Source organism: Bubalus kerabau, chromosome 16 (assembly GCF_029407905.1).
Source record: "Bubalus kerabau isolate K-KA32 ecotype Philippines breed swamp buffalo chromosome 16, PCC_UOA_SB_1v2, whole genome shotgun sequence".
NCBI classification, from domain to species: Eukaryota; Metazoa; Chordata; class Mammalia; order Artiodactyla; family Bovidae; genus Bubalus; species Bubalus kerabau.
The window spans coordinates 16,870,453-16,897,260 of record NC_073639.1 but is presented as its reverse complement, the minus strand read 5'-3'; the positions used below and the strand labels follow the sequence as shown (position 1 = coordinate 16,897,260).

At 44.7% G+C, this 26,808-nt stretch overlaps 1 protein-coding gene across 4 annotated transcripts in view; it reads left to right on the top strand.

Annotated features, from left to right (window-relative positions):
• Positions 1 to 3,567: 3,567 nt before the first annotated feature.
• Positions 3,568 to 26,808, top strand: part of SMAD1 (SMAD family member 1) — an 86,359-nt gene continuing 63,118 nt past the window's right edge. For 2 of the 4 annotated variants that reach the window (XM_055550958.1, XM_055550952.1), the window contains exon 1: positions 7,618 to 7,756. The gene's annotated coding sequence lies outside the window, so the exon portion shown is untranslated. Of the gene's footprint in view, positions 3,700 to 7,617; positions 7,757 to 8,851; positions 8,871 to 26,808 lie in introns of those variants that run through there. The other 2 variants (XM_055550954.1, XM_055550955.1) reach the window with 2 other exon arrangements.

Sequence of the window (26,808 nt, the reverse complement as noted above, 5' to 3'; positions counted from 1 at the left end):
GCTCAGGGAACCTGGAGTTGGCCCTGATTCTGCCACTTACTGGTTTTTGACTTTGGGCAAATTATTTAACTTTTCACTTCCCTCATTTGTTAAAGTGAGAACTCTGAACTCAATGCACTCATCCATCCCAACTTTTTGTTGCCTATTAATTAACTCATTTATGTATTTGGCTGCACCAGGTCTCAGTTGTGGCATTCGAACTCTCGGTTGCGTCATGTGGGATCTCGTTTCCTGACCAGGAACTGAAACTAGACCCCTTGCATTGGGAGCACAGAGTTTCAGCCACTGGACTACCAGGGAAGTCCCATTTCAACTGTAAGTAGGAATTTTGTTTGTTTAGTATCTAGGAGGTGATGTTGGACCGTAAAGAGTAGGCCAAATTTTGGAAACCAGAGCTGCTGGTTCATACACCAAGTATGAATCCAGGACATAATATTTAGATGCGTTGGTGTAATACTGTTGCAAATGTACCAGCATGTTGCTTGAGAGTATGAGTGAGACCGGGAAGGAAATGTGAGTCGGGGTCATGCTTTGAGAATCTTGGGTACCAGGCCTTGAAGTTAGAAGTGTATTGGAAGCACTGCTAAACTATTGAACTCCCCCCCCCCCTTTTTTTTTTTAATATTTATTTATTTGGTTATACCAGGTCTTAGTTGCTCCATGGGGAACCTTTGATCTTTGTTGCAGCATTTGGGATATTTTTTTTTTCTCGATATGGCATTAGAACTCTAGTTGCAGCATGTAGGATTTAGTTTCCAGACCAGGGATTGGACCTGAGCCCCCTGCATTGGGAGTGTGGAGTTTTAGCCACTGGATCATCAGGGAAGTCCTCATTGAACTTTTCTGAGCAGGAGAATGACATGCCCAGATCACTCCCCTTGGGAGATTATTTCAGCAAGGAGAATTTTTTAAGGCTCACCTGAGGTATGGAGGAGGGTTGGGGGACCACTCTAGAGGTTTAGGCATGAGATCAAAGCAACTGGGGGCATGGGAAAGGAAGGATATGAGACAGTGTCAAGAAGGATGGGAGTGTCACATGGAAGGGATGAACCCGTGGAAATTCTCCCATATGATTTAACTGGCAAGGCATTGATGTGACAGTTCAGCAGTTTAGTGCAGAGCCATTCATTCTTGGCACGACCTGGGGATCAGAACATTTGTTAGGTGAATTTGGAAACAACAGTTTGAACGGTAGGTGGTAAACTCATAAACTCAGGGGATCAGCCTTTGTTAATAATGGTTGAATTAACAGGTCAGATAAGCAAAGAGAACCCTATCGATTTATCATAGTTTAGGAATTCGGTAGCTTTAATATTCACTGTGAGTTTGGGGGGATAGCAATACTGAAATTCCTTGTGGTAGAAAAAGGGAGGAAGGTCTTCAAAGGCCTATCACTAGACCCAAATGGAAATGTGGTCTCAGAGAATAATCCTAAGCAAGGATTCCAGAAGGTCCCACACACTTCAGAAACTGTGGAAATTCTTCCCAAATTCTACTGTCCCCAGGATATTTATCATCAAATGTCCACATAGAACTTTTACAGAGTGTACAGACTGTTTAGAAACTCTTACGGCTAACAGCTTTGGGGAAATTCTTAGAAGTATCATTAGATCTGAAATTTAAAGTTGAGAGTAGGGACCATCATGAGAAAAAAAGCATTACTGTGAAGTATGCTCTCCTCTGGGCTTCCCAGGCAATGCTAGTAGTAAAGAAACTGACTGCCAACACAGATAGACGTAAGACACTCGTTAGATCCCTGGGTTAGGAAGATCCCTTGGAGGAGGGCATGGCAACCCACTCTAGTACTCTTGCCTGGAGAATCCCATGGACAGAGGAGCCTGGAGGCTGCAGTCCATAAGGTCACATGACCGAAGCAACTTAGCACGCATGCATGCACGCACATGCTCTGCTTTAAGAAAGATGCCCATTGGAATTTTCACAGCCATTCTATTACAGACTTATTTCTTCAGCAAATATTTGAGTGTCTACTGTGGTAGGTCTGTGCAAACTTTGGGGATGTAATGGAAAACAAACTAAATAGAGCTCCCACCTTCGTATTACTTAGAAGGCTGTAGTCTTCCCATGAATATTCAACAACACGCCTAAATACATCTGTAACTACAAGCAGTTCAAAGTTCTCTGGAGGGAAGGGTATGATGAGAGAAGAAAGGGATATCAACATCCAAAATGTATGAATCTCGCCACCCCATTCTCACTGGAACCGCCCCCCTTTACTTTTGCCTCCTGCTTTTTTTTCCTTCTAGTTTTATTGAGATGTGATTGATACCAGCACTGTATAAGTTTCAAGTGGATAGCATAATGACTTGAATGACATACATCATGAAATGATGACCGCAGTAAGTTTAGTGAACATCCATCATCTCTCCTAGATATAAAATGAAGGGAACTTCCTTCATTAATGTGAAGAACACCACACCAGTGATTCTTGGCAGGCTCCTTCCTGGGAAACATTCACTTCAATTCACTTAAAAAGCACAAACTCTACATTGCATTTATTTTTTCTGTAGAACCATCTCTTAACATAAGCTTTTGGGTTCATAGTTTGCATATATAAAATTTGCAGCCAATTTTAAGGGCCCACCTTTTGGTAAGTGATTAATAATTGATAGACAAACTGCTTACATAGTAAAATGAATTTGTCTTCTGTCCCATGATACCTGCTTTTCTGTGAGGATCTGGTCCACCTCCCTAGCTCAGCCCATCCACTTTCTCTGATCATACTGCTGAATCTTGTCATTATCCCAGACTCTCCCAGCTCCATGATTTTAATCTCCAGCATCCCATTCTCAGACTGTTCCTCAGCTTTGGGAGTGGTTCCCAGCTCCAGCAATGGTTAGAGCCCTCCCAAGCCCCAGACCATCATTCCTTTCATCTTCTCACCTTTCCATCATCATCACACTCTCCTGTGTCCTCTCCTCCCTCCTTATCAAAGCTTTTCAGAGTCTCTCCCTTGCCTACACCCTCTGCTTTCTGACCCTGGTTCCCTCCATCACATCCACCTGCAAAACCCCAGCTCTGCCCCCTTAGGCCAACGGAGGCTAGAGGGAAAGCCACAGCCATGCTGACTGGCCTTGCTTTAAATTCATGACTACTAACCTCAAACAGGCACTTAATAGCTCTGCCTGGCAAATTTGCTCTCAAACTCTTCCCCAGAAGAGAACCATCTCACGTCTGCTCCTCTCTCTTTCAACCTCCAGCATCTCTTCCGCCCTCACCAATTCTCAGGAAGTAGGGTCTGTGGCTATTTCACCAAGATAAGAGACGCAGAAACAAGAGAACATCCCTGTGTTTCCAGCTCTGCAGTCATCAGCCCGTGTGTAGCTGGCTTCACACACTGCCTTCCTTCCCCTGTTAGTTTCTCCCCGCTTCAGCACGGAGGCTCCTGGCTCTTCCGTGAAAGGGGAAAGAAGACTTAGCATCAGGGTCCTTTGCACTTAGAAACTCTCGCTGCAAATCCCACGGTAGGCTCCCTCTTCCTTTAGGACTTCTTGACAGGAAGGTTTTTCCCCTCCATGGACATAGCCGGGCTTCGCAGGTGGTGCTAATGGTAAAGAATCCGCCTGCCAAGCTAAGAGACAACGCAGGTTCGATCACTGAGTAGGGAAGATTTGCTGGAGGAGGCCATGGCAACCCACTCCAGTATTCTTGCTAGGAACATCCCATGGACAGAGAAGACTGGTAAGCATTCTTGCAGATTGATGCATTCACTCATTCCTTTCTCCAACAGTGTCAGGCTGTGCTCTAGGCACAGCGGGTACAGCGATGAATAGACACAAAATCCTGCAGTTTTGGTGAGGGAAGTACTTAGGTAGTGATAAGTGAAGTGTCCACGCCAAGCAGGGAACGAGGATACAAAGTGTATGTATTTGGTGGAGATGTGGTGGGGGTGGGGTGAGATTTTAAAGTGACCAGGTAGGCCCCACTGAAAGAGGAATGTTTAAGTGAAGAGGGGAGAGAGGTGAGGGAGAGTCCCGTGTGCGCATCTGAGGGAAGGGCTTTCTGGGGAGAAAGCAGCTGGTGCAAAGGTTCTGAGGTGTGAGTGTAGCCCGGTTGATTCCAAGACTTGTGAGACGATCACGGTGACTCAAGGAAGGAGCAAGGGATAGAGCAGGAGAACAGGTCAGGAGAGTAAAGGGAGGCAGGAAGGAAAGTTCATGAAGGGCCTTCTCCACATTGTGAGAACTTTTGAGTGAAATCGGGAGTCAAGGGAAGATTTGGGAGCATACAATGATATCAAGGCAACCCACATTCAAGTTTTCACGACTGTCTCAATAAGGTCCTTTTAAAAACAGTTCAATTTTCTATTGCCATTGAAAGAAATACCTGGCACTTGGGGCAAAATCAAATTTCATAGCATGTGTGGACATGAGTTTGGGTAAACTACGGGAGCTGGTGATGGACAAGGAGGTCTGGAGTGCTGCAGTCCATGGGGTCGCAAAGAGTCGGACACGACTGAGCGACAGAACTGAACTGAACTGAACTGTGCTATTAGTAATTATCATTTGGGGCTACTAGGCTGGAGAGGGCGATGGCACCCCACTCCAGTACTCTTGCCTGGAGGGCTGCAGTCCATGGGGTCGCTTAGGGTCCGACACGACTGAGCGACTTCGCTTTCACTTTTCACTTTCATGCATTGGAGAAGGAAATGACAACCCACTCCAGTGTTCTTGCCTGGAGAATCCCAGGGACAGGGGAGCCTGGTGCACTGCCGTCTATGGGGTCGCACAGAGTCGGACATGACTGAAGCGACTTAGCAGCAGCAGCCGGCTGTGCTGGGAAAGGTCATCTATAGGTTAAAAAAATTAACAGCTCTGTGTCTTTTTAAAGCTTTCCCCCAGAATCCAGGATCCAAACATGGGTTAATCATCATGTCTTTTTAAAAAACAGCTTTATTGAAATAAAATGGACATGTCATATAAGTTGCCCACTTAAAGTGTACAGTTCAACGAGCTTTAGTATATCTGTATAGAGTTGAGCAATCATGATCACAGTCTAATTTCATTTTATTTATACATTTATTTTGGCTGCACTGGGTCTTAGTTGCAATATGTATGCTAAGTCGCTTCAGTTGTGTCTGACTCTGTGACCCTATGGACTGTAGCCCGCCAGGCTCCTGTGTCCATGGGATTCTCCAGGCAAGAATACCGGAGTGGGGTGTCATCCCTTCTTCCAGGGGATCTTCCCAACCCAGGGATGGAACCCATGTCTCCTGCATTGACAGGTGGATTCTTTACCTCTAGCGCCACCTGGGAAGCAGCTGCAGTATGCAGGATCTTCATTTGAGGCATGTCGGATCTAGTTCCCTGACCAGGGCTTGAACCCTGGCCCCCTGCTTTGCGAGCATGGAATAGCAGCCATTGGACCACCAGGGAAGACCCAGACTAATTTTAGAACATTTTTGTCACCCCCTAAAGAAACTCCATAACCTTTAGTTATCACACCCTGCCCTCAGCCCTTCCATTCCCCCCAAACATAGGCAACTATCATTCTACCTTCCAACAGGTGTGCCTGTCCTGGATATTTTGTATAAATGGAACATTACAATCTGTGGTCTTTTGTGTCTGGCTTCTTTCACTTAGCATAGTGTTTTCAAGTTTCATCCATGTAGCTTGTGTCAGCGCTTCATTCCTTTTTATGACTGATGGGGAAACAGTGGAAACAGTGTCAGACTTTATTTTGGGGGGCTCTAAAATCACTGCAGATGGTAATTGCAGCCATGAAATTAAAAGACGCTTACTCCTTGGAAGGAAAGTTATGACCAACCTAGATAGCATATTCAAAAGCAGAGACATTATTTTGCGAACAAAGTTCCGTCTAGTCAAGGCTATGGTTTTTCCAGCGGTCATGTATTGATGTGAAAGTTGGACTGTGAAGAAGGCTAAGTGCCGAAGAATTGATGCTTTTGAACTGTGGTGTTGGAGGAGACTCTTGAGAGTCCCTTGGACTGCAAGGAGATCCAACCAGTCCATTCTAAAGAAGATCAGTCCTGGGTGTTCTTTGGAAGGACTGATGCTGAAGCTGAAACTCCAATACTTTGGCCACCTCATGTGAAGAGTTGACTCATTGGAAAAGACTCTGATGCTGGGAGGGATTGGGGGCAGGAGGAGAAGGGGACGACAGAGGATGAGATAGCTGGATGGCATCACCGACGTGATGGACATGAGTTTGGGTGAACTCCGGGAGTTGGTGATGGACAGGGAGACCTGGCATGCTGCAATTCATGGGGTTGCAAAGAGTCGGACATAACTGAGTGACTGAACTGAACTGAATGTTCCATTATATGGATATAGCATACTCTCTTTATCAAAGGAGGGTTTGAGCAGAGGAATGACCTGATCAGAGTGGCATTTAACAAGGCTCACTCCACCTATTGTTTCAAGGAGTAGACAATGAAGAATTGTGTCAAATGTTGATTTTAGGGAAAATAAGACAAGCCCCAAGAATTGATCTATAACTGCTCAAATCATTTAATGAAGAAATTAGCATAAATAGTGTGATCTGTGTATAAACAGGGTTTACATATTTTGAGGGACTTGTTGCATTTCCTTTGAATAATTAAACATGGAATGCAGAAATAATAAAATAGCTAATAAGAATTTTAAATGAATGTGCACATGTAAAAGTACATGAACAACTGGAGAGTACCATTAATTTTCTAAAAATACTGGTGGTAATGGTTCTTTTGGTACACGTGAAGTTTATTCCTCGGAATAATTATTCGCCTCTAAACATAACTCAGCATTATGGTAATTATCCAAGATTTCGTGCCAGCTTACAGAGAGCTGGCCAAGAGAAAAATTAAATCTTACAAAAAGACACTGTCAATGTCTATGCAGATCAGGTTGCTGGGAGTTAGTTCGTTTTATTTGGGGAAGTTCATGTCATTTGAAAGACTTAGAAACTGGATGGAAAAATTGTAAAGTTCTATTGTGGCATTTGTCATCTGGAGCAACGAGGTAACCAACTGGCATCATTAGATCCCGAACTGGCATAAAACACACGTATTGATTGATTCAAGGTTTGGTATAAACACAGGCAATAGTCATTAGGTTATCCAGTTCTGGGTACTAGCAACTTCTGGGGCTTGCAAATCACTAAGTGAGGGACAAGGAAAATTAGACAGTAAAAAGGCGAAGCTCGAAAGGTAATTGTCAAAATGCACTCCGCGTTTCCAGTGCGGTTCGGTGGGCACGGTGGGAGTGTGGATGAACATTTTGGAAATAAACACTGAAAGCGAAACTTCACCGGCAGGTAAGGCGCAAGTCCGTTCCCCCTGGACTCAAGGAGGCAGGGGCAGTAGTGCTTTCTCCTTGGAACAAGCGGGGTTGTGGGGCTGGAGGCGGGGGAGGCGGCGCGGGCCCAGCGCTCGCGCCGGCAGGGCCGGGAATTTGGAGAGGATCCCTGGTCGGGCGGCGGCGGCGCGCGGGTGCGCGTGTGAGCGAGCGAGCAGGCGGGCGGGCGAGTGCGCCGAGTATTGGCAGCCGAGGAGTGGAGGCTGGGCGGCTCCGACTCCCTGACGCCAGCGCGACCAGATCAATCCAGGCTCCGGGAGCGAGCGAGCGGGCGGGCGGGAGGAGGAAGGAGAGGCCGAGCCGCTGAGCCCGGGCCGAGGCTCGGGGAGGGACCCTGCGAGCGCAGCGCGGCGCAGCGCCCGGCAGCCCGGACCGGGGCCGCGGGGGACCCGGCTCTCCCGGCCAACTCGTGCGCCCGCGCGGATGGGCGCGCAGCCAACCCGGTAAAACGAAACAGACCCGAACCCAACTTTCCTCTCCGTCGCGTCCCCGCCCTCCCCTCGGCGCCCCGGGCTTTCCAGCGCTGCCGCCGCCGCCTCGGACTGGGGCGGGCCGGGTGGCCGCGACGGAGCGCGGGGCCGGTGGCGCGGGCTGCGGCGGGGAGGGGGTCTCTTCCCCGCGTGGGGCGGATCGGGGGACCCCCACCCCTGCCCATGATGGCGCCTCCCGGCAGCTCTAAAGGAGCAAACCTACCACCTTTTGCCCTCGGTGCCGGACCAGCCGGGCAGGGCTCGGGCCGTGGTGCCCCCCGCGTCTTTGTTGGGTCTGCGGTGGGGAACCGCGCTCCGGGGCTCCCGGGCTCCCGGCCCTGGCTGCGCCCGGCCCTCCGCGGCCACCCTCCCCCTCCGCCCGTTTCCCTTTCCCTTCGTGCAGCCGGGCCTGGGCGGTCGGCGCGGCCCGCGGGCCCATTGTGTCCCGCGCCGGCCCGGGCGACCCCTGCGGGAGTCGGAGGGCGGCCGCCGGCGCTGCCCTTTCCGCGGAGCCGGGCTCGCGCCAGGGGGACACCCGGTGCCCTGGGTCCCTCCGCGTGCGGGGCGGGCTCCCTCCTCTGCCCCCACCAGCCTCTTGGGGGTCGAGGTCAAGGAAAGTTCGCACCGAAATTCCCTCTAATTTATTCAAAGGTCTGGCTGCGGCGGCGTGTAAATTTTTTTTTCCTCTTCCGCCTACCCCCCCTCCCCCCCGCCGAGTCGCAGAGTGTCGTCTCATTCCTTTCCCTTTCCCGGATTCGATTGCCTCACTGCATGTGTGTTTGTGAGTTCGCGGTGCAACAACTGTTCATTTACTCTGCGCTCGGTCTTTGTTAAGTGTTTCTCGGGGTTGTTGCTGCGGGAAGGTGGGGGTGGTGAGTGTGAAAGAGATGTGGGCTTGTTTTTCTAGTTGATTAATATATATATATATATATATTTATATATGAAGGCTTCCAGGGAGAGCGTTTTCTTGATGTACCTTGGGAAGGGCGGGGGAACCGATGCCTGCAGGATCTTACAACTACAGTAGCTGCGGCTTTTGTTTATTTTGCGGCGCGGACGTTGTTTCCATGCACTTGCAAGATCGCCGGTAAGGCACTTCCCTTTCTGAAAATCCGGGCGCGTCTCCCAACCATCTCCCGAGAAAGCATCGTTGTCGTAAGGGCTGTGACAACCGGCCGCCTGTTTGTTTCCCCTGAGGGTCTCTTGCCGTTGTAGCTGAAGTTTCTTGAGTAGGTGGAATGACACAGAAGTTGCCTGATTTTTCGGTGTGCTGTTCTGCTGCTGAAACTTTGAGCACGCCGCTCAATCGCAGAATGCCTTGATTTCAGAACATTTCTCGCTCTCGTGGCCTGCCGTGGATAGCGTGCTTACATTCAGGAACACAATGAGAAAACTGTTCTCTGCGCTGTGTTGATTTTTCTTCTTTCTAATTACCGCCTGATGCTTTATTGGAGGTAGGAGAGCTGTACTGGAGCCACGATTGAAAAAGAATCAGGCCCGAATCAATGTTCACGGCCCCGCGATTCTTCAGTGGTATAAATATTTTGCATCAGTGTTATTCTGTTGGAGCGGCCAGGCCTGAATATGCTGTAACTGATTTAAGTGTTTGTGCTCTACTCTCCCTCTGTCCTTCCCATTTGCAGTTATCTGATATTTCTGTGCAGGTGGTGTACATTTGTGCACTATTACAATTCTTTAGGAAACTAACCAGGGTCTCGGGAGATGGTTTTCTAGAGGTGGGTGATGCCAAAGCCTCTGGAGGATCCGGGCAGGATCAGGTTTCTTCTGAGGGTAGGGATTTGTCCTTGATTTAGTTTTGACCGCTCCAGCCATAGGTATGTAACGAAATACATTTTTCCTTTTTTCAGTGTCCTTTGGTGTTATACCCCTGAAGAGCCGATGACCTTTGCATTTTAGAGAAGTGACAATTTTTAGGCCATTTAAAATGTTAACTTATACCTCTTGGAATTCAGTTTTCTACTGAGCTCAATGAAGCATTAAAAGGAAGTGTCTCATTTTTCCAAATACATTTATTAGTTGAAAACTAAATTGCAGTTTGTAATTTTGATTTCTAGTAATTCTGGGTTTAATAACTTCGTTAGATTGGAAAAAGAATAAACTTGAGTGTAATTAGATGAGTGTATTTAAGCTGCAGTCGCTGCCATAATCAAGGCCAAGTTGTGTGTGTATAAAAGATCTCATTTGTGTAGTCTTACAAGGCTAATGGAGGCATCATTGAGGCTTTATAAATAATGTAAGTTGTGTATAATGTAGAGTCTCCAGAGACGGCACAGAAAGCATCATTACCAGCCTTTTCAACCTGCTTGAGATCTTAAATTGATTTACAGCACTGAACTGGTGCAAAATGATACATCAGGATGACATGGGGTCAGCCTGTAAAAGTCTATGATGTCAGCCTATTAGTTCAGTCATCATAATTAAACCATATTACAGGGGCAGCTGAGCAGGAGTCTGGCGTTATCCTTCAGATATGGGTGGTACATGGATTCTGTTTATAGCGGAAATGCGGAACTGGTGAGGAACGCTCATATTTCTGGAAGAGAAGAAAGGCTTACAGAACTCTGAGTTTCTGAAAAGAATTGAAGATAAATTAAGGGATGTTAAGTCTGCGTTAAGTAGCTTTCCATTTGGTAGTGGACAAGCAGATGCTTTGGGGATGCTGATAAGGACCTTTGCAGCTTTGATCCCTGCACTGAATCATGCTTCATGTGAGCTTGAATTTAACTTGGCCTTAGGGACCTTTAAAATATCAGAGGACCACATACTTCGCATCTCTGATCCTTAACATGGAGTTGTACTATATTGATGTATCTGCTGATATGTTATTTCTTGAACTAATCAGAGTTACCAGCTCTCTATTGAAAACAGAGACACTAATATTTGAATTGAACATATGAACAGTTCAGGAAAAGAAGATCCTTATTTTTTGCTTAAATTTCTGGCACTCCTTATTCAGTGTATCTGTCATCCGGGGGTGACAATCTGGTAGCCATATTGTGCTGTCCAATCTGGTAGCCATAACCACATGTGGGTATTTAAATTGAAATTAATTAAAATGAAATAAAAATTCATCTTCCCAGCAGCACTAGCCACATTTCAAATGCTCAGCTAATGTGGCTTGTGGCTACCACATTGCACAAGGTATACACAGAATGTTCGCATCGTCACAGATGGACAGTGTTGGACACTGCTCCTCTAGAACCTTCGCCTCTCCTCATCCTTGCTTTCTACTCATCTTTCAGCTGCTACTCTGCCTGTTACGTCTATGGATGAGTTTGTGGGGTCAGAGACAAAGAGCTACATCACTTAATTTTGCTGTTTACTAGTTGCTTTTGTCAAAAAAAGCTTGGAAGTAACCATTGAAGCTGCTGCATAAAATGAGGTTGACTTTTCTGTGGATCCTATTTATCATTGGTGTCATGGACTCTGATTTGGAGCTTTGGGTAGGAGAAATAACAGTAGCTGATTTCCGCACCCCCCCCCCCCACCCCCCGGGTTTTTACCATATCCTTGTCTTGAACGCTCATATCTCATTTAAGCCTCAAAACTTCCCTAAATACTGTTGTCACATTTTACAGGTAAGGAAACTGAGTTCAGAGCAATTCATTGTCTTGCCTCAGGCTACGTACCTAGTGGTTATATTCTTCGCAGTGATATGAACAAGGCAGCCTCACTCTAGAGTCTCTCTTTTTTTTAACGGTTCTCCCCCTTTTTACTTTCTTTTTTAAATGGGAGGGTAATTGCTTTACAGTGTTGTGTTAGTTTGCTGTACAACAATGTGAATCAGCTTTAAGTATATATGGTATCTTTTCTCATAGCTCAGTGGGTAAAGAATCTGCCTGAAAGGCAGGAGACCGGGGTTTGATTCGTGAGTCGGGAAGATCCCCTGGAGAAGGAAATGGCAGTCCAGTATTCCTTCCTGGAGAATCCCATGGACAGAGGACCCTGGCAGGCTACAGTCCATGGGGTTGCAAGAATCAGACACGACTTAGCACCTAAATCACCACCATAATATATGCTTCTCTCTTGAGTCTCCCCCCACCCACCCATAGAGTCTCGCTTTTAAATATATTAATATATCTAGAGTACCTAACTCAACATTGTTCTGCTGGGCTTTATTATTCTGGTATAGACATAGCTTTACTTTTATTTTTATGCTTTTAAGCAAATTTGCCTTCTCTTATTGTGCTCTACTGGGTCATTTTCTGTTGTCTTTTAAGTGCTTAAAGGAAACATAATGATCCTGCGTATCTAAGCAGAACATAATTGGAGGAATAATTCTGGCATAAAAGTAAGGCATTTCAAAGCCAAATTAGTTTTATCTCTGCTTTTCTGGAAACCGGTCACTTTCTTTTCCCTTGCTTTTTTCTTATGTAAAATCACAAACTGATGGTGCTAAAAAAATGTTCCAGTAGTTCTGTTTATCTCATTAAAATTAATCTCCCTTCAGTTGGTAAACACTGCATCTTGAGATGCAAATCGTTCACTGCAAATTCCTTGGAAAACTTTTTTCTTTATATTTAATGTCTACTTTAGTGTAGTCTTGTAGTTCAGCCATTGTTAAATTTGGGTGGGGGGCAGGGCCATCAGGGCTGTTTAAGAAATCTGATGAAACCCTGGATCCTCTGTCTCACTTGCATCCTCTAATCCAAACATGCTTATTTGCTCTGGTAAGCTTGTGTGTACACAAAAGTACCCCAATCGCGTGATATTTCAGGTGAAGGACATCCATGGGCCTGCCTTGCCAAGTGTGCTCATAAACACAGGATTTGTAATTTCCTTTACAAATAGTAGAGATACTGAGTGTTAAAAACTGCTCGGATGACTTTCTGCTCTAGTTGGTTCCTATCGAGTTGAGCGATCGGGCATCAGGGAGGGACGGCGGGCTTGCCTGAAGTCACCAGCCCGTGATTGGAGGCGGGAAGCCCATGCTTGGATCACTCTCACTGTCAAGTTCCCAGGTGTTTGTTTTTTATCCACCATGCCTGCAGTGTTCCTGGGCTTCCCTGGTGGCTAAGATGGTAAAGAATCCGCCTGCAGTGCAGGAGACGCTTTATTCCTGGGTTGGGAAGATCCCCTGTAGAAGGGAATGGCAGCCCACTCCAGTATTCTTGCCGGGAGGATCCCATAGACAGAGGAACCTGATGGGCTACAGTCCACAGGGCCACAAAGGGTCAGACACGACTGACCAGTTAACACTTTCACAGTACTCCTGGGGCTTTTGGTCTGATCATATCCAGCGTTAATTGGGGAAGGGAGGAAAGAAGAATTTTTTGGCACGATACTGACTTTGTGTGCCCAACATTGTTTGAGATGGTAAGGGATAAAGTCTGATAGCCTCACAGAGACTTTTTTACACATTAAAATTGATTTTTTTTTAAGAGAAGGAAAAGAAAATGCCTCATTTAATCAATGAAACCTTTCTAGAAAATGGGAGATCCAAGATTGTACAAAGCGCAAATGAAATCAGTCAATTCTGCTATACAAATCTCCTCTTTCAGCTCTCAAACAAAAAAATCACATTTCCCACCAAAAGCTCAAGATTGAGGTATTTAGGGAAGGAGCTGGGGGGTACTAGGGAGAGAATTGGAAGGTCTAAGGAGAAAAGGGATAATTTAAATATAAAAAGGTAGAGAAATTTGCCATTAGTTATAAAATGACATTGAGGTTGATGAAGTATTCTCTGTTGTTGTACTTCTGTTTGTGGTTTTTCTTTTCTTTTTGAATCGCTGTTATCGGTTTATCGTAAAAGGGTATGTACGTCAGGAACAGCCAGATGGAAGAGATGCACAGGATGGTACCAGAAAAAGTGCTCCATGCCCTCTGCAGGCACCCCACTCTCATAGCATCTTTTTTTTTTTTTTAACCAAGGCTTGCTTATTTATTTGGCAGCATCAGATCTTAGTTGCCACACGTGGGATCTTTGTTGTGGCACATGGAGTCTCTAGCTGTGGCTTCCCGGCTTAGTTGCTCCGTGGCATGTGGGATCTTAGTTCCCCAACCGGGAATTGAACCCGCGTCCCCTGCATTGTAAGATGGGCTCTTAACCACTGGACCCCTGGGGAAATTCCCTCTAAAAGCATCTTAATGTGTATTCACCAGCCTGGAGGCTCTGGTCTTAACATTTTGGTACCAAGATGAGCAGGACATGCTTTGATAGCAAATAGAGGCATCTCCGTTTTGCCTTGAACTGAAATCTCTTGACTCTCTATATCCGTTTTCTGTTATTACCTCGTAGTGCAGCTATTCCAGCTAATCTGGTGATCCGTCATGTGATTTGCTGCAAAAATACCTGAAGTATTTTTAATACTTCTTCTGGAGTTACTTTCTTTAAAAAGAAAACAAAAAAAGCTAAGCTAAGTTGCATGAATGTATTTACTTAAAATCTAAGTCTAATCTTCACTTTGTTGTTCATTATTTTTTTTTTACATTTTAATAATCATTTTATTAGTAACAGAAGAATCTCCACTAGTATTTACGTAGTGCAAAAAAAGCTGTTATTACCCCTAAAATGTGATATAGCTGACATCCTTCATAACAGCAAAAGAACAAGAGGAAAATCCCTTCGTGTTATAATTGACACTAATTTTGCTAGTTTTAAATTAGAACATTACAATGAAGACCTTAAATTATAAATTGATGTGGTATGTTTAGAAATTAAATTACAAAATAATACAAATCCTTTTAAAGTATAATGTGCCAACAAAGTTTAATTAGGATTCAGGTTTCAGATTAGGCAAACAGTTTGATTCTGTGAAGTGTATAATGTTTGGAAGGAAGAAGGTAGGAGGAAGATAAATTATTTCACAAACTTTTTTTTAAAGATCAAAAAAAGATACAGTGTTTAAACAGATAAGTTAATGTTCTACCTTGTTGGCTGCAACATACAGAAAATACTTACTTTTTTTTTTTTTTTAAGCAAACTGTGTTCATTATTAAGATAGGGTCAGTTTTAAAGACATACTGCTGATCCTAGGCAAAATAGTAACATTTACAGCTTGCTGGCTGACTTGCAGAAGTAGCAGGCCCTGTAGAACATTCATTTGCATAATGAAAACTGTCTTTCAGACGGGAAAAACCAATCTTTAATAAACAGTTCAACTCCAGTAACTGCATCAGGATTTTAGGCAGATACTAGAAAGTGCAGTATTTGAGCAGTTTAACTTAACATCTTTGTGATTTTTTAATAAGCTACAATGAGAACTTTAGGGAAGATTCCCTCTTGAAGATAAAGCTTCAGACTACGGTTTGAGGGAGTCCATGCCTGGCAATTCTCCCAAATCTCTGTTTGGTTTGTGTGCTCAGATAGGAGCCTTATTTAGAACCCAGGTCTATGGTGCGTGGATTGATTTCTTAACTAATTTTCTTGAGACAGACAAGCCTGCGTTTCAAGGAACACATACAACATACACAACAGTTAGTTATGCATTTATATGCTTTTAACCTCATAATTAAAATAAATATTCACTAATGTCATGTTTGCGAAAAGGATGGAGGATTCTAGCTTTTGATTCAAAAATATATGCATACTTATTTAATGCTTTATTTGTAGTTTCCTTTTAATTTTAGGGCAGCTATATTGTATTTTTTCCTACAATCTCAAATAGTTAGGGTATAGTTACTCAAAGTATTCATTCATTTTACCTCTCTTTGTCTATCTTTTGTGGTTTCTTTGTGGTGTGCTTTTGCAAAGTGGAAGTATTTCAGACCTCTATAGTTTTTTGTTTTTTGTTTTTTTTAGTTTTGAATACCACAAGAGAAAAAAGGGAACTAATTATCTTTCAAGTATTATAATTAGGCATTAAATTAAGTAATTATTTAGTTAGCTAAATGCAAGATCTTTTTGTTTTTTTTTCAATTGAAAGAGAACATGTCTTTTTACTGGAGAAGGGTATGAAATGTCTCCTTACTTGATAATTTTGATGTAGTATAGTAATGAGCATATGCTTCACTTAGCAAATCTTTATTAGTTCAGAGTGGCTCAGTAATTAGTGAAAAGACAGAAAAAAGTGAAAAATTGGATGCAACATTGCAAGAGTTGTTACATAGTGTTAATAATATAGGGGTAAGTTGTACAGAGAGCACACATGAGGTCTTCTGTGGTGTGGAAGGACCTGTAGGTTTGCATGGGCCAAAGGATGACACCTGGGGGCAGAGGAGCGGCTTGGAAGACTGGAGGGAACATAAGCGTTAAGAGAACTTTCTGCCGTGATAGAAATGTTCTGTTACTAACGCTGTTGAGCATTTAAAATATGGCTAGTCCAACTGGGGACTACATTTTTAATTTTCATTAACTTACATTTAAATAGCTACCTAATTAACAGTGAGCTCTTTTTTTGGACAGCACAGATGTGGAGGCTAGCATGCAGCTCCAGAGAGTATTCCAACAGGGGGTATTCCTGACAGGGTCCTACAGGACAGCGGTCCCCAACCATTTTGGCACCAGGGACCAGTTTCATCCAAGACAGTTTTTCCACAGACAGAGGTGGGGGTGGGGGATGGTTTGGGGATGCTTCAGGCACGTTACATTTATTATGCACTATCAGTGTGATGTGCACTTTCTGTTATTATTACATTGTGATATATAATGAAGTAGTTATACAACTCGCCATAGTGCAGAATCAGATCATCAGGCATTAGCTTCTCACAAGGAGTGTGCAGCCGAGATCCCCCACATGCCCAGTTCTCATAGGGTTCGCGCTCCTTTGAGAATCTAGTGCCACCCGCTAACCTGACGGGAGGCGGAGCTCAGGCCGCAACTGGAATGCTGGGGAGCAGCTGTAAATACAGATGAAGCTTCCCTTGTTCACCCGCTGCTCGCCGCTCACGTCCTGCTCTGTGGCCCAGTTCTTCACTGTGGGTTGCTGTGCCTGGAGTTGGGGACCCCTGCTGTAGAGTGAGGTAGGAGGGGTGTTCCCCAAGGGGAAATTGGATGGGGATTTGAGGACCTCAGCATGCCTGAATAAGGAAGCATTGGGAAGTCGCTGAAGGTGTTTGAACATGCAGTTTGCGCTGGAGAGGGTAAAGCCCACGTGCCAGCAGATTGATAAGAAAGCACTTTGAGTTATCTCTCTGATGGAGTGGGTTTTGTGAGTGAAAAAAACACTTGGTAGTTATTGACTATAGAGTAATGGGAAAGAGAGATGTCAGAGATTATGCTTAAGTCTCCAATCTGTGCGTGCATAGTTACTTAGTTGTGTCCAGCTCTTTGACACCATGAACTGTGGCCCTTTGGGCTCCTCTGTCCATGGGATTCTTCAGGCAAGAATACTGGAGTGGGTTGCTGTTCCTTCTCCAGGGGATCTTCCTGACCCAGGGATCAAACCTGTGTCTCCTGCATCTCCTGCATTAGCAGGCAGATTCTTTACCGTTGGGTCAACTGGGAAGCCCTTCCAACCTGAGTAGGTAGAAAATTAATAAAGCTTTTACTTAAGAATAGAGAAGAACTGGTTGTGGAAGGAAGGTTGTGTGAATGATAAATTAGAACTGACAGGTTGAATGTAACGTGGTGTACCCAAGTATTCTACAGGCAAGTTAGAGACACATAGCCATGCTAAAGTCTACAGAGGGGCTCGGAGCTTTCTGTAGACTCCACATAGTAAGCTGCTGGGAAGGACAGTGGAACATCTAGGAATGGATGGGCATTTGGAGAGGGTCATGAACGGAGAAACTCTTCCACTGATGCCCACAGTTAAGAACTAGTAGAAAGGAGAGGGATGTTTGAAGTAGACCAAAGAAGGAACTGGAAGAAAGTTCTGGGGTCAGAGGAGTTAAACCAGGAAGCCAAAAGGAGAGAGAACCCAGAGGAATCTCTGGGGAGCGTGTTGTATGGTTCAGGGTGAAGGAGAGGAGGTCAACATTCATCAAGTGAATGCAGCTGAGGTGAAGAGGCTGCGTATATTAAGAGAAATAGTCTTGTATGCCCTCGAGGGACTTACGTTTCAAAATTGATGAGACTTCTTCATATTTGAAGTGGAAACAGTGTCAGACTTTATTTTTTGGGGTTCCAAAATCACTGCAGATGGTGACTGCAGCCATGAAATGAAAAGACGCTTACTCCTTGGAAGGAAAGCTATGACCAACCTAGATAGCATATTCAAAAGCAGAGACATTACTTTGCCAACAAAGGTCCGTCTAGTCAAGGCAATGGTTTTTCCTGTGGTCATGTATGGATGTGAGAGTTGGACTGTGAAGAAGGCTAAGTGCCGAAGAATTGATGCTTTTGAACTGTGGTGTTGGAGAAGACTCTTGAGAGTCCCTTGGACTGCAAGGAGATCCAACCAGTCCATCCTAAAGGAGATCAGCCCTGGGATTTCTTTGGAAGGAATGATGCTGAAGGTGAAACTCCAGTACTTTGGCCACCTCATGGGAAGAGTTGACTCATTGGAAAAGACTCTGATGCTGGGAGGGATTGGGTGCAGGAGGAGAAGGGGACGACAGAGGATGAGATGGCTGGATGGCATCACTGACTTGATGGACAGGGAGGCCTGGCGTGCTGTGATTCATGGGGTCGAAAAGAGTCGGACATGACTGAGCGACTGAACTGAACTGAACCTCATATTTGAAGGTTGAGGGAAAGAAGTTAATGGACAAAGAACCAGCACAGATGATGGAGTTAGTGATCTGGAGACGGTGACGAAACCACAGTCATGGTAAGGAGGGAGACTGCGGAAGAGGCAGGTTGGGGTCCACAGAGGAGAGGGAAGCAGATGGTAGTGCTCTTGCCAGCTTGTGCTGGTTTCCCTAGTAGTGGAGGAGACAGGTCAGTCCCTCCACTGGGATAGTGAGCGGAAGTGGAGCATCAGAAAACGGTACTGAAAGTGTGAGAATAACGGAGATGTTTGGGAATAACCGTCATCGGTGGCGTGCTAGGAAATCTATGGAGAACTTCAAGTTTGAACAGCCCAGGGAAGCCTGGGGTAAAGCTTGATGTGGCTGTAGAGTGGACTAGTAATTGTTGCTTTTTAATGTTGATAAAACTTGGTGGCCTGAAAGTAAGGTTGAAGAGGAGTGCTGGCAGAGATGATTCTGGCCTAGGGAGAGCAAACAGGTTAGGAAATGAGGCATTAGAGTCAGGTTGCCTGGGTTTAAGTCCATGCTCCTAACATTTACTTACCTTTTTTTTTTTTTTTTTTAAACTTTGAGAAAGCTACCATTAACTTTTGAACGTCAAGTTTGCTCATCTGAAAAACAGAGATAGTAGTGTCAGCCTCAGGATTGATACAGTAAGATGAGTTATCCTTCCATATTTCATCCAAGATGCTGCTAGTCATAAGATGTTATTTCATATGCTGCTGAGGAAAAAACCATCATGTGGGGACCACATACCATTGATTGTAAATTTCCTGGTTTGGAGCGGGTGCATCTTGCTGTCAGTGACGTAAAGAATACATGAAGGACTTAGCCTGGGACCTGGCACGTAGTGAGCATTCAGAAAATGTTAGTGTTCATTTGTAAGAGGCAATGTGATTTTGGAGTCTAGGATGTTAACGAGAGCAATATCGAATCCAATCTAGATATGGGGTCACAGGTTCTAAGGCGTTTAGTGCGTTAAATGAATTGAAAAGGGTTAAGCACTGAGAATCCCGATAAATGAAATTGTAAAATAGCAGGTTTGGGAATTTGTAGAGCAAGTGTTTCCCTGACAATTCCAGATAAATCTTTTTAAGAAAAGTGTAGTAATTGAATTAAGCAAAGAATCTCCTTCGAAGATTGTTAAAAGCTGTTTAAGTTGCCCAGAGCTTTTAAAAGTATTCTGAATTTATCTTTGTACTTTTCTTACAGTGTTCATCAGTGTTAAAAAAATTTTTTTTTTAATCAGAGAATACATGCTCAGTGCAGAAAACTTCTGGCATGGATTCTTGTCATAATATCAGAATGGAAGGGGGAGATTGATTCTTGATAATCATTGATTGAGTGAATTGATTGTCATTTTCAAAAGATAGTGGAAGGGTAGTATTAATAGCTACCTATAGAGCTCTTCTTTCTCATCATGGCTTCAAAGGCAGAAACCATAACGGAAAAGTTTATACATTGAACATCTGTGTGACCAAGCACACACTGATGAATGACCACACACAAAAACACAACCTTTCAGATCTGCAGCAAGTTACTTTTCTTTGTAAGAAACGTTTTAAATCAATAGGAAATAGACCCCTGCAGAAAATTGGTACATGTACCCAGAGTATCATACCAAGTCAAGTCAGACAGACAAAGACAAATATCATAGGATGTTATTTATATGTGGAATCTAAGAACATAATACAGTGACCTTAACTGCAGAACAGAAACAGACTCACAGACAGAAAATAAACTTATGGTTTCCAAAGGTGAAAGCGAGGGAGGGATAAAGTAGCGATTTGGGGTTAACAGATACACACTACTGTATATAAAATAGCTAATCAGCAGGGGCCCACTGTATAGCACAGGGAGCTGTATTTAATATCTTGGTATAGCTTGTACTGGTTTGTTGCTGCTCAGTCTCTAAATCATGTCTGACACTTGTGACCCCATGGACGGCAGCACACCAGGCTTTCCCGTCCTTCACTATCTCCCAGGGTTTGCTCAGATTCATGTCCATTGAGTTGGTGATACTATCTAACCATCTCAACCTCTGCTGTCCTCTTTGCCAGTGAGTTGGCTCTTAGCAGACTGTAGTTGGCCAGGCTTCTCTGTCCGTGGAATTCTCCGGGCAAAAGGGAGTGGGTAGCCATTCCCTTCTCCAGGGGATCTTCCCAATCCAGGGATTGAACCCAGGTCTCCTGTATTGCAGGTGGATTCACTACCATCTGAGCCACCGGGGAAGCCCAGTTTATAATGGAAAAGAATCTAAAAAGAATATAATCAAAATAATTTTGCTGTACACCTGAAACACTATTAACCAACTATGCCTCAATAAAAAGATAAATTCTGATAAAGTTGGTAAAGGGCATGAGCAAGCAATTCACAGACAAATGCAAACTAATAGCATGAGATGTTCTGCTGTGTCCCGGATGAGACTCTTCATTGGAATGGGGACAGTGTCTTCTCTTTTACTTGACTGTATCATTCTTGTGGACCAGGAAGGATCAGTCTGGGGAAACTGCTTTTCTCACTGAAGGAAAGGAAGCCCAAATTTCCCTGTCTCCTGAGAGAAGCAGGAGTACAAAGAGGTACCATAAATCTAAGTTGGCGTTTTAAGAGACAAGTCAGCTCCATCCCATTTCCTTAATGTTGCCCCACGCCCCTCGTGACTTTGGGCTCGGAGTCTCCACATGAGGTGTTCCCAGCACTTCGGGGCTGCCGGCTCCAGGCAGTTTCTCAGTCAGCTGGCACGATCAGTGCACCTTCAGGACGCCAGTGCTTCATAGAGCATAGCGAGATGGGCCTTTCTCTCCCCGCTGAGTCGTGGTATTCGATTTGATTCATTGCAGTGTCTCCTTTTTCATGAGAGACACAGCGATGGTCTTGAAACATGGTTGTGATTATTGAGCTAGACTGGCTCATAAGGTATTAAAAATAACAAGTTCCCTCACATAGTAAAGCCTTGTATAAAGTGAAAAAAATTTCAAGTTAGGCATCAGCATTTAATTGTCTCTTAAAGGTAATACTGTAAGTCTCCTACATACAAACAGGTTCTGAGAGCCCGTTCGTAAGTCCAGCTTGTTAGTAAGTCTGACAAAGTTAGCCTAGGTAGACCCAACTGACACAATCGGCTGTAGAGTAGTACTGTATTGTAATAGATTTATAATACCTTTCACATAAATAATACATTAAAAACATAATAAAGGAACCATTTTTAATCTTAGAGTACTTTGAAAAGTCCAGTAGTAAGGTACAACAGCTGGCATGCCCGGGAACACTTGCATCTTGAATGTCCGCAGCTTGAAGATTCGTGTGTATAGTTAAGATTGTGGGTATAAGAAAGGCTTTTCATGTGACACCAGTTGGTGGTGGGGTCTTTACCTAACTGAAGTACACTCGGTCTTATCTCAGCATTTAGTTTTTACCCAGCTGCTGGACAGAAGAGAATTTGTCGGCATCTTCTGCCCCACCATCTCCTTTCTTTTAAAATGATCTGCAAATATTTCAGCATTTGGCGGGGGGCGGGGAGGCTTTTGAATCTCACCCACAGGCTTACCCCTGGGCCTGTTGCCTTTCCTCTTCATTCCTAAGTCCTTTTGGGGGTTGGTGACTCGGAGCAGGGAGCCTGAACAGGTAAGCATTAGGCAGGCACATCCCTCAGACTCTTTAAACGAAGTTGGGGAGGGAAGAGCCATGCCGGCACCGAGTCTTTTGATTTTATCAAAGTGTGTCTTTAATTTTATGGGTAGCCTTGCAAAGGGAGTGGTAATGCTGCAGTGAGTGTCTCTGTAGGAATTACACCCTCAGCCCTTTGCCATCCCATCTGTTAGAGCTTCCTGTTGTGCTGTGTCCGTTGCTGGCTTTGCAGTCTGGTATAATTAATAACAACCTCTTTCTTTCCCCAGTGTTCGTGTTGTGTGCTCAGGACTTCTATTCAGTTTGTTCAAGCTCGAGAGAACGTTTGATTCGTTTCAAATGGTCGTCTGTTAAACTGTGAACAAAATTAACTTGATTATTGTTGAAATGATCGGCATTCAAACCGTGTTGATAGCGTTTATTTGCATGGAAACGCTGAAGACTTCTGTCTTGTCACGCTGTGCGGGCTGAGATATTGATCTGTAGTCCAGGAAAGCCTCCTTTAAAAATAGGTGCACCCTCACTGAATGGTTCTGCTTTTTGTTGAGCCGGTGTTAATCGATTCTGCAAGTATTTCACACGTCGAGCACTGAGTTCTGTCTCAGGGAGGGAGAGAGCAGCGTCTCAGTCAGTGTTTTCCCTGCAGAAGCAGTCTTAACTACTGATAAGAGGAGACTATGATTCTTTGGTGGCTCAGAGGGTAAAGAGTCTGACTGCAATGCAAGAGACCCAGGTTCGATCCCTGGGTTGGGAAGATGCCCTGGAGAAGAAAATGGCAACCCACTCCCGTAATCTTGCCTGGGAAATCCCATGGATGGGGGAACCTGGCGGACTACAGTCCATAGGGTTGCAAAGAGTCGGACACAACTGAACGACTTCACTTTCACTTTCATGATCATACGAAAAGTTGAATAACAAGGTATCATTATTCATGTTATTGCATTTTTGAGGGTGTAACTCCAGTAATTGGGAGGGCCTTTTAGAATCAAGGAATGGGAAAGAAATTGGATGCAGTTGATAGAACTCCTGTGTCCTGCCCACTTCCAGCTTAGTGGATGGATTCTTTGAGCAAGTTTTTGAGAGTCTTTTATTTGTACTTCTGTTGTTAGTGTCTCTCTTAGCTTGATAAAGTTGACATAAGGAGTCATAAATGTAGGGAAGATCCACTAAGAGTTTGTAGGGGAAGATACCAAGAGCTTGTAACTTTGGGGAAAACATGAATCTTGTCTAGTTGGCTTCTGTTTTAATAACTTTTATTAGAGTTATCTTAAAAGAGAATGGCCACCCACTCCAGTATTCTCACCTGGAGAATTCCATGGACAGAGGAGCCTGGCGGGCTACAGCTTATATGGGTTGCAAAGAGTTGGACACCACGGAGCGACTGACACTTTCACTTCACTTTTGTTCAGCTTATAGACTGTGTTCCTTGAGGGTATGTGGACCGTGTCTTTATGATTTTTGTGTTAGCCCAGTGATTCTCACTTTGCATATCAGAATCCTGTGAAGGACAGCCACGGCACAAACACCAGGGCCCATCCCAGGGGGTCTGATTTAGGGGTTAGGGTAGGGAGCGTTTAAAAAAAGCATCACAGATGAGTTTCAACGTACAGCAGCATTAAGAATTGTCGGCTTGACACGTGGTAGTTTTGAGTGAATTCTTTCATTTCGATGTCTTTAAATACGTGTCAGGAAATAGGACCTGTGGCGTGTTGTAGGTCCCTCGTGAGGACGGACGATGTCTTGATACCTAGCAGTGCTAGGTGCCAGGTAATACCTATCCTCGGTGCTCCATGCTCCCCAGCAGTTCTGAGGGCTACTGTTTTCCACCCCCTTCTTTTCTCTGAGGAGAAAAGAGAATTATGTGTCTTTGAAAGCTTCTCCTTTTCCCTTCTTGAAGGAATCAGCAATTCCTTGTGTGCTGGAGTCTAGAGGTGGGGGCTCATAAAGACAGCGGTTGGGACCCGAGGCCCCAGGAGCTCACAAAGAGGAGAGGAGTGTTAGAGGAGAGCGGAGGCCGTCCACGGAGACCGGAGGAGAGCGGAGGCCGTCCGCGGAGCCCGCTAGAGAGCGGAGGCCATCTGGAGGAGAGCGGAGGCCGTGAGCAGAGGCCATCCTCGGAGTCCGTCTGCGGAGTCCGTCTGGAGGAGTGAGGAGGCCGTCCGCAGAGTCCGTCTGGAGGAGAGCGGAGGCCGTCCGCGGAGTCCGTCTGGAGGAGTGAGGAGGCCGTCCGCGGAGTCCGTCTGGAGGAGAGCGGAGGCCGTCCGCGGAGTCCGTCTGGAGGAGTGAGGAGGCCGTCCGCGGAGTCCGTCTGGAGGAGAGCGGAGGCCGTCCGCGGAGTCCGTCTGGAGGAGAGCGGAGGCCGTCCGCAGAGTCCGTCTGCGGAGTCCGTCTGGAGGAGTGAGGAGGCCCTCTGCAGAGTCCGTCTGGAGGAGTGAGGAGGCCGTCCGCGGAGTCCGTCTGCGGAGTCCGTCTGGAGGAGTGAGGAGGCTGTCCGCGGAGTCCGCAGGAGCGCGGAGGCTGTCCGCGGAGTCCGCAGGAGCGCTTGGGCGTCACAGCTGTGGGGAGGGCAGGGCTGTTACCACCAGCATCTCATGGGTAGAGGCCAGGGATGTGGCCCGACGTCCTGTGATGCCGAGGGTGAGAAACCCTGGACCAGGGGAGAACCAAGGGGACCAGGAGGCCGATGGGACCCAGAAGTGGTTGTGTCCCTGACCGCTGTTGCTGCCACACCTGTCTGCTGTTGGCTGTGTCCTTATCCCCTCCCCCAGATCCTCCAGAGTTGAGAGGGCTGTGTTTTGCCCCTATCTCTAGATAGCATTGTGACTGCCATCTGTGTATGAGCCATTAAAATGAATATCTTAATATTTTCTAGAATAAAATGTGATAGTTGGCAGAGTCCTTTAATTATTTTCCATCTCTACATTTACTTGAATGGGACAGTGTTAACCTCATGAAAAAAAAAGAGCCAGTAACTTTTGTTCTGTTTTGTGTATATTTTCAGTAAAGGACCTGAAGTAAAACTGGAAGAAAACATTAAAAAAAAAAATCGAGTCAATCTCTGAGAAAATCAGAATGAAAGACTTTACAATCTTAACAGAGGCTGGCTACTAAAAACTTATTTTTTTAATGTTATTTCTTAGTAAGTTAAAGTTGTTCAGTCCCGTCCAACTCTTTATGACCCCATGGACTATACAATCCTGGAATGAATGGGTAGCCTTTCCCTTCTCCAGGCGATCTTCCCAACCCAAGGATTAAACCCAGGTCTCCTGCATTGCAGGCGAATCCTTTACCAGCTGAGCTACCAGGGAAGCCTAAGATTACTGGAATGGGTAGCCTGTCCGTTCTTCAGCAGATCTTCCCGACCCAGGAATCAAACCAGGGTCTCCTGCATTGTAGGTAGATTCTTGACCAGCTGAGCTACCAGGGAAGCCCAAGTTATTGCTTAGAGCATCATTTATAAAGGAAAGGTTTGAGATAGCCCAAGTGTTTCCCTTTTAGGAGTGGATAAGAAAATACAGCCTGTACTTCTACTTTTTTAAAAAAGAAAAAACCTTGAAAAGTTCTGGAGGTGATGATTGTGATGGTTGCATAATGGTGTGAACTTAATGCTACTAAAGTGCACATTTAAAATGGTTACAATGAAAATGTATGTTTTGTATATTTTCACACAATAAAACAGTGCCATATGAAAGAGAAAAAACAAAAAAAAGACTACACAGTAATTGGTAAAAATAAACTAGATTTAAAAAAGAATAATCAGTGAGAATGTAAAGAAAATGAATTTCTTAAGAGGAGTTTAATTGTAATGTTCCACAGACTCATCACAAGAAAAGAATATTAATACTCAAACATATAACGTGGGCTGTTAGCGTGACGTAATAGTGCTAATTGCCTTGTGTCTTTGTTGAGTTATAACTTCTTATCCCTATTTTAGGCTCTTTAGATGAAAATGGACTTCATCTCGTACTTGCTGCCCTGGTAAAACTCTTGGTTTTTCCATGTTCTAGGAAAGTGGCAAGGTACCAAGAAGGAAGACAACACCAAAAACAAAAGTTGGGGTGGGAAGGAGCTAGAGGGATTAAAATAAAACAGTAAGCAAATCCTTGCTTGTCTCATGCATCCTTTATGCATGAGACAAAGGAGGAGGTTATTCAGGAGAAGCAGGATGGTGGAGGGGGTGCCTTGGCAAGCCCTTAACCTTTCTGCACTTTGGTTTCATCATCTCTGAAACAGTGTTTACGTCATGGGATTCCTGTACGGATTAAGAGAGTTAATAGGTATAAGTGCTTGGGACACTGCTTGGTGCTTCATTGTGGTGGTGGTGGTGGTGGTGGTGATAGCAGAAGGCTTTTCTTGCTCTCTCTGAATACTTGAGCTGTGTTGGAAATTGACGGCAACCATGGATACGCTCTTGCGTGATGTTTCCCATGGAACCACTGGCATGACAGCCCTTTGAAGTGGGTGGTGAGAGTTTATGGAGTCCTCGAACTGGGATATTTCAGATATTCTGTAAAGACTGCTGCCAGTAGGATGAATTTCGAGAGGAGGACTAGAGTGATTTCTGTGATGGAATAGGTTTTTAAGTTTTTATAATAAAACCATAGTTAACTCTCTCATCTACATATTTTCCACAGCAATATTAGAATCTTGAACAGGCATTTCTTTAGAATTTGCTATGTTCTCAAGAGTATAGAATAGTTTTATGATTAGTGTAATAAGCAGAATATGCTAAGGAATGAAAAACTTCTTTGATAAAAGTATAATACATATTTGAGAAGTAATGGTTAATTTTATTAAGGCTGCTT